The sequence below is a fragment of the Chenopodium album genome, chromosome 12, assembly GCF_948465745.1.
Source record: "Chenopodium album chromosome 12, dcCheAlbu1.1, whole genome shotgun sequence".
In the NCBI taxonomy this organism is placed as follows: Eukaryota; Viridiplantae; Streptophyta; class Magnoliopsida; order Caryophyllales; family Amaranthaceae; genus Chenopodium; species Chenopodium album.
Window position 1 is genome coordinate 37,502,713 of NC_137845.1, and position 10,455 is coordinate 37,513,167.

General features: G+C 36.1%; 1 long non-coding RNA gene across 4 annotated transcripts; it reads left to right on the top strand.

Moving 5' to 3' along the window:
* Nucleotides 1-7,031: 7,031 nt before the first annotated feature.
* On the top strand, nt 7,032-10,167 carry LOC145572357 (uncharacterized). 4 transcript variants are annotated; one of them, XR_014096803.1, is made up of 7 exons: nt 7,032-7,167; nt 7,308-7,384; nt 8,432-8,577; nt 8,801-8,913; nt 8,999-9,036; nt 9,269-9,821; nt 9,914-10,167. It is a non-coding gene; the product is annotated as an uncharacterized LOC145572357 (long non-coding RNA). The 4 variants fall into 4 exon arrangements; XR_014096802.1 differs by having other exon boundaries at nt 8,999-9,821; XR_014096805.1 differs by lacking the exon at nt 8,432-8,577 and having other exon boundaries at nt 8,999-9,821.
* The last annotated feature ends 288 nt before the right edge of the window (nt 10,168-10,455 follow it).

Sequence of the window (10,455 nt, forward strand, 5' to 3'; positions counted from 1 at the left end):
CTGGTCGAATCCAAGGGAATGCGGTATAAGCTAAAGTCTATTGGTTAAACTATTCCTAAATCTTAAACAATAGGGTTTGTCTAAGCTAGCAAATCAACTCAATCAAAGCTAACAAATAGAATTAAATATCAAAGCACAAGGGATTTAGGATTCACATGCATTCACGATAAGCTTGCTAAATTGTCGGGAATTTGATTAATTAAGCAATGCGAGGGAAAACGATATTTGCAATCAAAATCACTAAAAGAGCTATTTCCTAGGGTCAAGCTATATGTCTCTACAAATGAATTTAAAGGAAAATCGCAAAACAAGATCAATCGATAATAATAGCTTCCAAATCAATTTTTCGTGTTATTGAACACTACTATGATATCTAGCATGATAATCAAGGTTAGCTACTCCTCTTCAAATCAAAGACATGCATAAATTTCATCAACCAATTTAATCACATCATCAAATCAATCAAAAACCCCAAATTAGCTATAGCTTATCACTCATACATACTTAACCACATCACTCATACTCACTACACATTGTAAAATTAAAAAGCATAACAAAACTAATCATCAATTTCATCATCAACATTGTAATCCAAATATCAACAATCAAATCAAACAAACTATAGAAATTCAATAATATATCAAGAATCAAATACTAAAATTGCATTAAAGAGGGAAGCATTCTTACAAAACTTTGATCAAAATCAAAGTGAATGAAGATCAAAATGTAGCAATCATCAATTACCAAGTTTCTCTCTCTAAAATCTAAGAACGAAGTTTCCAAAATCTTGAGCTTCTCTCTCTAAAATTCTAATACTTTTAATATATTCTCTATTCATTCTCTCTCTAGAAATGAAGAAATTCTATATATAGTAAAACTAACAAAGGAGAAATTAGTTAGAAGTCCAAAAAGAACCCCAAAAGGCGCGCCTTCTCCTTTAAATGCGCGGCCGCAATGAAATGGGTAGGGAACAGGGGAAAGCAGGTTGCGAGGCCGCGCCACATCGCTGCAGGCCCACACCACCCTCGTGCGAGCCCACGCCTTGGAGCAGGGGAAGGCTTCCTCGTGCGATCATTAATGCTCTCGCACGCTCCACTTGATACATGTTGGGGGTGGCAGTCTCCAAAGGTATTCAAGGTGGGTTCAACACCGATTTTAATGTCCACGCAGCATGAGAGCGGGGCCTAGAAGACTTAGCTTATGCACTCCTTCACTTTTGAGCTTCAAGGGGAGAAACCGGCTTGCATCTTGAGCTTTATAAACCTCGAGAAAACGCCATTGAGCTCTTTGAACATCACTGTAGGGATTATTTCAAGCATCCCACACTTGAGCCCCACTGTGATCATACACTTAAGCATGGTGGCGTACAAAGGGAAGATTACACCCCTTAACGATCCAGGAGATCGTTAACTCCAATAGGTCTGGAACCATGACTGGAAGTTCGGGGATGAAGGTACAAATCCAACGTAAAAGAGATTGAACTTACCCTAAAAATAGGCCTCTACTTTATTCTTCTCGTATTCATGTGCGCTTTCTGACTAACATACAATCATTAGGTTAACCCTAAACCTGTTTAATCTATGTTGGTTGAATTAATGCACAAACAAATCTATTATCGGCGATCACTTGAATTATAATCATATTAACCTAAACAAGATTATTAATTATCTTATTAGCAAGATCCTAGGCATGATACTAACAAGATTAATAACAAACCCTAAAAAATATTAAACCTTTCACGTCTAGGGCGAAGGCAACTTCAAATTTAGCTAGGTGTGTCTAGAACTAATGTATGAGGAATTTTGAAAGAGAGAAGATTTAGAAAAAGAATACAGAGAGAGAGAGAAAGCTTCTAGCTTTTAGAAAGAGAATAGAGAGAGATGATGGTTGATGAATTAAAAATAGGGAACATACGACCCCTATTTATAAGAAAACAGTCCGGAAATAATAGAAAATACTTTAAGTTCTATACGGAATAAAACTAGAATCTATCGCCAGGCGACAGACATCAGCGCCAGGCGACAGATGTTAGCGCCAGGCGACAGGCTTTGTCGTTTAGCGCTAATTAAAAGATAAAACACACTTTTGTACGGAATCCTCTTCTTGATATGATTAAGCAGCAAATTCCGTGTTTATCAAATTAAAATCAGGTTTATCATAAAACACTTATTTTATTCCAAATAAAACTCTTTAAAATATAATTATTAATCCTAATTCCATTAGAATTAAAAGGAACCTTCTAAATATTTCTAGAAGATTAAAAACAATCCTAATAACTTTAGGAATAATAATTAATAGGCCCTCCTCTAGATCATTGGGCCGCATATAAAAATCATTTCGAGCCCAATTTAATATAATCCATAACTTCCTCATTATTTATCGGAATTGGGCTTATAATATATCGTTGGAAAGCTCTTTTCGAGCCCAATCCAACTACTCTATTATTGGACCCTTATCATGGACCAAACCAAATTGGACTGGCTATTTTCATAAATAGAGTAAGAGAAGAAATGTTTTTGAAAACAGAAAGAGAAATAATTTAATAAAAACAACCACATCACTAGACTTTTCAGACTTTCACCTTGTTCGATAATCAAATGACGTGAAAGGTATTCATCATTGGGTTTGGTTTTTTGAGAGACACATTTGGTTGTCTACAATCACTAATCTCCTGAAATCAAAGAGAAGCAAACAAAGGAGAAAAGGCAAAATAAACTAAGAAAAAGAGAAAAAGAGAAAACAACTAAGGAAAAAAATAAATAGTGACATATCAAGTAAAACTAAAGAAAAGAGATTAAATAACTATAAAAGCAATCAAATTTCATCCTAAAAGAGGCTAAATGAGTGCCATAAATGACACTCATCAGAGTTCTCGCGCACTTCTCTGCTACTTGCTGTCTTTCACCAAGATTGGTGAGATTGGCTCCTTTAGTTGGGCTAGTCTAGGTTATGCCAATCTACTTTCATCGCTGCATCATGGATATCGACAGTTGAACGATCAGTCCCCTGCTTTCTTCTACGGTCTTAGGAGAGTCGTAGAGGTGACGATTCTTTTCCTTTATGCTTTGCTCTTATTTCTTTGGCTCATGTACTTATAGATTATTCTTGTTATAGCTTTGGTTCTATGAGTACTTTCCAAGACTAGCCCCTCGACGGTGTGTCCGGGGTGAGTCTCGAGTAGAGTTAGTACCGAGTCTACGATGGTTGTTGCATCGGGGCACCACCACTGTTGGCATAAGAATCGACTTTACAGTGTATTTTTCTCATTATGATGTTTCCTTGCTATATTCACTATAAATTTTTTCATCATTTTCAGGTTCCGGTCGAGATTCAGTATCGACCTTGGGCTGGCCTGATCGACCTTCCACAGACTATGGAGCTTTCGACATGTTGTACCATCTTCTATGGTATATCATGTCTTGTCTGGTATCTCGAAAAGCGTGTGGCTCGTCAGCATAGCGCTGACCATTTTGTAGTGCCACTGCCTCCACCTGCGTCGATGTTGCACTCGGCTAAGTTGGTGTCTCTTGTGAGCGGAGGAGAGCGATACCAGTTTTCTTGGAGAGAACTTGTGCGCATGGATGCTGATTATTCTCATGACCTACTTCCTTACTTGGCCCCTCCACCACGTCTTCCAGATGTTTGACTTTTGAAAATGCCTTTTTTTTATTGTGATCTTTGTTTAAACAGTCGAATATCTTGATTATTCGATCATGTTTTTAGGCGATTGGTCGTCATAGGGGGAGGATTGAGATCCCGTCCCAGTCCATCTGTTACCCAGAGCCGATCGGTACGTTCGAGGATCATATTGCTGATGCGCCTGAGGGTTTCAGACAAGCACAGGAGTCTCTTCCTGAGGAGTTTGATCTGGTAAGTTTCCTGACACAGCTTTTACTCTTGTTACTATTGTTTATTACGGACTTTTTCTTCCAGGTTACGCACTCGGATATGATGGGCATGATGAAGCTAGTTGATGCCATGAAATATTGCATCATTAAGCTGCGACGTGGTGCGAGTTGTCAGAGTGGTTCAGACGATGTATATGAGGTATATCCGTCTGTTTTTTCCATGTTTGCTCTTTTTTTTTTTTATCTTACACCCATGATTTTTCATTTTGTGCTCTTTAGGGGCGAAGGAGGCAACGGGGGTTTCGCTCGCGTTCGAGGCATAGAGGCTCGGGCGAGGGAGAGCCTAGTCACTGCAGACGATCGCTTGAGATTCATCAGCATTCTCAGACCCAGTGGCAGTCGCCTCCACCTTCTCAGTCATTTTAGCAATTTCAGATTCAGTAGCAGTGACCCCAATCCTCTATGCCATTTCAGCATCTTCAGACTTAGTGGCCGCAGCCTCAACCTTCTCAGCCATTCAGCCTCCGCATTCTGATCTTAGACCGGTCATTACTCATGTAGATTAGGGCCTACATCACGTTCCGGTGCCTTGGACGATGCCTCCACCAACGATGCCTCCGTCCTAGAGTCAGCCGATGCATTTTACCAGTTGGTCAGGGCCTGCCGTAACTATGTCTTCTGCTAGAGTTGTGGGGTGAGTAGGTACACTACTCCTCGTACTCGGATGATGAAGGGACTTTTTGGCTCGACGTTCCCTTATTCGCAGTCTCATGATGAGACTGATCCTAGTTCTTCTGGATCTGTAGATTTTTGACCGAGGGTTTTTATTGTGTACTTGGTTGATGACACTTGACACTGCTTATGTATCATGACTCACTTTGTGTATTTTATTCACACTTTATGCATTTGACATTTTATTTACCCATTTAGTGTGTATGTTAATGTGTGTTTGTGACTATTTGTGTGTGATTGTGTATTTATTAACGGCGCGAAAAAATCCGTAGTTTTTTCGTAAGTGGAAGGTATCGACCTTCTCCCAAAAAAAAACAAAGAAAGGAAAAAGTTTTTCAACTTCCCAAAAATAAAAGAAATAAATAAATAAAAAATAAAGTGGTACAAGTTTTACAACTTCTCCAAAAATAAAAAGAAATAAAAAGTAAAATGGGACAAGTTTTAACAACTTCCCCAAGAATAAAAAGATAAAAAGTAAAATGGGACAAGTTTTACAACTTCCCCAAGAAATAAAAAGTAAAATGGGACAAGTTTTACAACTTCCACAAAAATAAAAAGAAAATAAAAATAAAAATAAATACAGGGAGAATTTTACATACTAGGAATAAAACTCTCAAAAAAAAGAGTTTGAAGGATGAACAGATAAGGAAAACAAAAGAAAAATCCAGAAAAAGAGGTCAAGGATAAAAAAAAAGATGTCGCATAACCACCGTGACACGTGGCCTGTATAGTGTCACGGTAGATATTTCCGCGTCACGGCGCTTTGTCCCGTGACACGGTATTTCCTGTCGTGTCGCGGTGCGTAAATAATTCAGCGGTGCATTTGTGCGTGCAACTGGATAAATTTTTTGCATTTCTAGACTCTTTTAGCTATAAATTACGACCAGTTAATTCGTGATATGCATAATTACGAAACTTAAAATAACTAGAATTTCATATTTCAACAATAATGTCTCAAAATTTTGATAATACATTGTGTGATTGGTCGTATTCCTTGACCAATGTAGAGAAAAGAGAGCTAGAATTATTCCATGTCAGAAGTTTACTAGCGTTGAGGCATGTAGCAATTGAACATGATTTTCTGAGGGCAACCTTAGACTATTGGAGTCCGGAAACCCTTTGTTTCAAGTTTGATTATGATGAAATCTGTCCTCTGCTGGAGAAATTTGGTGCTATCATTGGTTTCCCTGCTAGAGTTCTTGTTGCAATGCCTACTCTGCGTGAATATTATTACCAGGATTTCGAACATCATTTAAATCTGACAGATCCAGATTTAAATAGGATTATATGTGGTAACGAAGTAGATCTAGAAAAGCTTGCAAATTTATATTTTAATTGTCCTGTCTCTGAGTCATATCATGTATACCGTAGGAGAGCATATATTTTTTTGCATGTTTAGCAAGCTTTTATTTGCAAACGGTAGTGTAGGACATGCCTGTCTAACATTTGTGCTTGAACATGTTGAATCTAGAAGATCCCCTATGCCTACTTGCCTTAGAGAAACTCTGCGTGGCCTTGATGAAGCAAAATATGACCGGAAAGCCATCAGGAAGGGCTCTCTAGTACTGTTGTAGGTAAAAAAACTATTCCGCGTTAACACCGTGACACCTGGTAGGCACCGTATCATAGTATATTTTGTCGTGTCGCAGTTACTGTTTGTCGTGGCACGACAGTAACTCTCGTGTCACGGCGCTCATTCTGTGATTTTTTTTAACTGACTATCTGCGTTTTTTTTCGCAGATTTGTTGATGGAAAGTTTAAAACTCTTTGAAGCCCCCGACGATATTGAAAAATATGGTCCCAATGATCTAATCCGTAGGAAGAAAAACTATTATGAAAACATGTCCTATGATGATTGGAAGTTATTCTTTGCGAAGAAAGCATTTTCCATTCGATGGGTGGTGCCTTGGTGAAGGCTTACTAGGATGGTCGGGACGAATGATACTCCGTATTTTCGTGTTCCTAGTCTCTCGAAATTGACTTTTTATTGCCCTTCCCGATTGATGCGACAATATGGACTTGAACAAGTAGTTCCACGCTATAATGATAGTCTCCGTGAAGTATCATTGCATAAAAGTAATGTGCAAAGTATGAGACGTATTGAATTGGAAGACTTTTGTGGACCGTTTCTGCGAGTAATCAACCTCCTCCACTCTTGTCTAGAGCATACAAATCATGGTTGAATTCTCGAAGTAGGAGGGAACGAATTGGATCGCGTAATTTTGATGGTCATGTGAAGACCCACTAATTTTCAACGCTATTCATTCGACATTGTCAATACGGCGTCAGTGGAAAATTAGGTTCCCGCATTTTCTCGACGCTTTTCAGCGTCCTCACTTATTATTGACTTAAAAAAGCGTCCAAAGTAATAATCACGTGATAAGCACATGTGTTGTAGCTTTAGAACTATAAAAAAATTTGGGGGAAAACAACAAAACCGCTCTTCTTTACTCTCCAATAATTAAAACCCTAGCCGTTCACTCAATTCTCTCATCAATTCATCTCTACAAAATCGCAAACCCAGTTAAAAATTAAACTGAATGATGCTCTTTGATGTCATCGTAATTGGTATTCTAATTGTTTTTAGGTATTGTTTCCTTTCTCTTTGGATTTTGATGTTAAGGTTTTTTATTACGTTTTTTTCCGATTTCAATTTTTTTTTAGAGATATTATTCTTAATTTCTCATGGAGGAAGAAGTGATTTTGATGTCTCTTTGACAACAACAGCTACAAAAACCATATACAATCGGATGTTCACACACTGACCCAAATGTCGCTGAGCTCATCCTCGCCTTTACTTTCGTGTAATTTTTTACATCTAACTTCTTGTATGTATATTTTTTCTGTGAGTTGAGTATAAACTTTTGCTGATTTCTGTTCATTTTGGTTTAAGTTTGTTTTGGTGAATTAAGAATAATTTTGTCAATTGAATTTATAAAATTTAGATTTAGAAACCACGCATGGTGCAGTGGTGCCTATGGTGTCAAATTTTGTCAAAGGATAAAGGTCTCACCTGCACAATTCATTTTATAATACCCACAACGTTTTGGCTGGGGAAGTCCAATTCTCTGGAGTTGGGACCATTATTAGACCAAATTGAAACGTTACTGATTCTATCTTTTCTTTGCCAAGAAGTAAATTATAGCAGGACCAAAATCAATTAATTGATTAGATTGTTTAACCGTCTCTAGACAACCCGTTGAATATATCTTATTTTCACTTCATGTCTCTCCATGTGATGTATTATTAGTTAAATTAGAGTGTATTAGTGGTGACATTAAGAATCGGCAGTCTTGCGATTGAAATTTTTGCTTTTGTTTATGTAATAATCTGTATATTCATGTCTTTTTATATATGAAGATGTTGATGTTGATATTAGTTGTAGTGTATATGTAGATATACTAATCTAGTGGAGTAGTGGTAACATGTAATTATTACTTACTAGTGCATATGGCTGATGATTTGATGTAAAAAAATTTATGTATACAAGAATAGAATAAGTAAGGCTTGTCTATTATCTTTTCTCGTAGCATGTACTAAATTTTTAATGCTCTTTTTGTGTGTGGTCTTTAGTTTTTACTCATTTTTTACTTTTTTATTTTTGTTGTAAAGAAAACTCATATTAGTGGTCTAGTAGAGTTAAATTTAATGTTAGTGTTAATTTTTAATATTCACACAAAAAGTTAGTACCTCGATTGCAATTCACCACATTAGAGTCGATCACATTCTTAAGAAGGTACGATATTGATCAATAAGGATTCTAATCTTGTAAGCATGGAGTATGGATGCTATATATTTTTGCATTTAACTTCCTTTTTTAATTTAGAAGATCTCCTTATCTCTCATGTCAGGTTGTATTTAACTTCTAATCTTGTATCCATTTGGTGATACAATACAAGATTAGAAGTTAAAGCTACTGAGTAGTTTATGGACAACGTGCACCACTGACTTTGAACCTGTGCTTACTGCCATTATTAGCACTTGGTTTGGGGGTAAGGTAAGATTGTGATTACTTTATTTTGGCATTTAACTTTGGTTGAGCTTCTGTTTTTGGTTTAGGATGACCAATTTTTATGATATTGTGAATTTGCTTACATTCTTTTTTATTAATTGTGGTGGAGCTTAATGTATCATTAGAAAGATGAGAAATTTTTGATCCACTGTTATGGTCAACAATTTATCTGTCATAACTTATGTTATTGTGGTCTTGCTATTTTCAGATTTGGGAGTGTACTGGGATATATGACGTGCATAATATTTGGTCATCATCTAAGTTGGAACATTTCTAATTTGCAGATCTGCTAGTTGGTACTTAATTCGTTCCATTTTGAAGGTACATGGAGTACAAGAGATAATATGCACTTATTGTTGAGTATAAAAGACTTGAACAACTAATAAATGAGATTATATGGCTGTAGGTTTGCTAAGTGAGTGCTTTCTGTCAGATGCAAGTATAGTAAGTGGCACTTGATATTTATACATGTCAGTGGATTTACATGTTGTATAATTTTTAACCGCATTTCTTTCATGTGGGGTAACTTACCATGTTCTACCAAACTTGATTGTCTGTTTATTTCATGTTTACTGGAATATCTAACCGTAAGCCATTATAGATTTTTTTTCTTGAGCATATTGTACTAATTTCATAAAATTTGTCTTGTGATTTTCTGTTTTTTATCGGTGTACAGGCAAGGTCTACCAAGCTGCAATTTGGTATGGACTTATTGTCCAATTCTGAATATACCCTATTATATATGCACTTCCCATAATATTAGTTCTTGATCTATGAGTCATCCAATCTGGTCAGAAGCTTGTGAACTGGAGCTCTCATCAAGAAAATCACCTCAATAATGCTTAAATGATACAGACCCAAAGTCTTTGTGGGCTGTGCTTGTAAGCTTTTTTTCAGGCACTAGGATCCTGTTTGGATTGATATCAGGTGTTGTCTTCCTTGGTTTCACGGGTCTCTTTTATTAATTTATGTGGGTGGGAATTTATGTACGAGGCACTTCTTTACCATCTCACACGAACTCATCTAAGGCACAATTTCTCCATATATTTCTACCACATTTACCTTCATTATGAGTGTGAGTTCTCAATACTAAAAAAGCTTGTCTTTTTCCTATCACAGTTTTCAGTTAGCTGGTTCTTATATTCAAATATGCCCTGGATCTTCCCTTCTGGTTTCTTGTGCAGACAGTGGCATTTGTAGCATTTAATAAGCTATATTTCCAGGAAGAGGTATTGCTGAAATATTCTGTATTTATTTTTCCTTGATTTATTGATAGTTTTTATATTTCCATTCTTACTTATTCGAACTATATTGTGACAAGGTGGCAGATTTAGCAAGATAAAAATCATGAGAATGCTGCTAAGCTGTAAGGCTATTGTCGATCAAGGATATTTTTTTAGCTATAGAAAGATTTTCAATCAGCGATTTAAACTTTTAACCACTACGTATACATCTGGCCATGAATGAAGTATAAGTTAGAATCATATATAATGTACTAGAAAACTCATTATCATGAGTTATTGTACATGTACTATAATAAATTTATATGCAATAAAAAATTTAGCATAGTTTTATCGTGTATATTTATATGTATTTTTGGTAATACTAGTATGGTAGTAATAGTACTCTGTATCTGATAAAAAAACAAAAAAGTAATGTTAATTTGTAATTTTAAGTGACTTTTGTATATGAGGTTAAAGTATTATAGCATATTTTTTTTTTTAAAAGAACATAGACAATAAAAAGCGTCGTTAAATATGAAACATCAAAATAAATAAACTTCTAGACACAAAAAAGCGTCGCCAATTTAAGATTGTAGACAAAATATGTGTCACAAAATTTGAGAAAGTGCGGGAAATATTG